Consider the following 1,113-nt stretch of genomic DNA (forward strand, 5'->3'; position numbering starts at 1 on the left):
TGCTCCCGTAGAGTTGTCATCCGTTGGGTCGCCTCTGACAGATGACAACAAATCTCCTTCACTCCTCTTGGCTCTCTGCTTTCCTCAGTGTGCCCCGCAGCTCCATCCATGGCTGTCCATTCTCGGATGTTATCCTCCCATCTCTTCTTCTGTCTGCCTCTCCTTTATCCTCCCTACACCGTGCCTTGTAGAACGGTTTCAGCAAGACCTGAAGAACGGGTGTCAAAGCCTATACAAATGTACACTATCACTATCACACACAACCTGAAAAACGCCTCGCGGGTATATTCTTCGAAACTAAAGTCTGGAAGTATTGACTAGTTGGGAATGGCAGCTAAATTAAAGAAATGAAACACAGAGCTGGGGTCTTTCGTTTAATTCAATCTTTTACCAAGATCGTTTAAAATTACGAGTATCTTTTGAATTAACTAGTTTTTCTTCAGTATGAAGTTGTTTTCAGTATTGGAAAATGCCTGGAGCTCTTTTGTTTTCTAACAAGTTTTCTGTCAGAGTTCATGATTATAGATAAAAATTAGACAGAAATGGAAACGATACCTTGAATTAAATGCAAGTGAAAATAACATGGATTTTAACAGGAGAAATAATTATTGCCCCGAGAAGCTGGAAACTTCTTTTCTACTGGAAAAAGGCTAACAATAAATGTATCTCTTCGGGGAAATTCGATCAACTTGAGACTTATTTAACAAGCAAATTTCACACCAGCACTGCCAGCAGCTAGAGCTGAACTCTTTTTGAGACAAAGTTGTTGTTTTTTGTTTTGCTTTTTTTTTCTCCAAAACTCCACTCATGATTGTGGCTTTAATGGGGTCAGTGGCAATGTTACATGTATGTTAAATCGACTATCTGTTGAAATGCACCAAGCTCAAAAGATGTATTTTATTTTTTAAATTGCATTTTTTAAATTCATGGTTTCGGTTGTATGTGCAAGAAAAGGTTTGGCGAAATTCGTATTCTAGATCTATATGTTTGCTTTTTTAAGCAAGAAAAATACATAATGTAGATCTAGGTACAATAAAAGAACGTAACAGGTTTTGTTTTGCTGTTGTTTTTTCTCTCTAAGACATCATCTCCAGGGGAAACTGATCTCCCCCC

Source organism: Aplysia californica, unplaced genomic scaffold (assembly GCF_000002075.1).
Source record: "Aplysia californica isolate F4 #8 unplaced genomic scaffold, AplCal3.0 scaffold00366, whole genome shotgun sequence".
Classification (NCBI taxonomy): Eukaryota; Metazoa; Mollusca; class Gastropoda; order Aplysiida; family Aplysiidae; genus Aplysia; species Aplysia californica.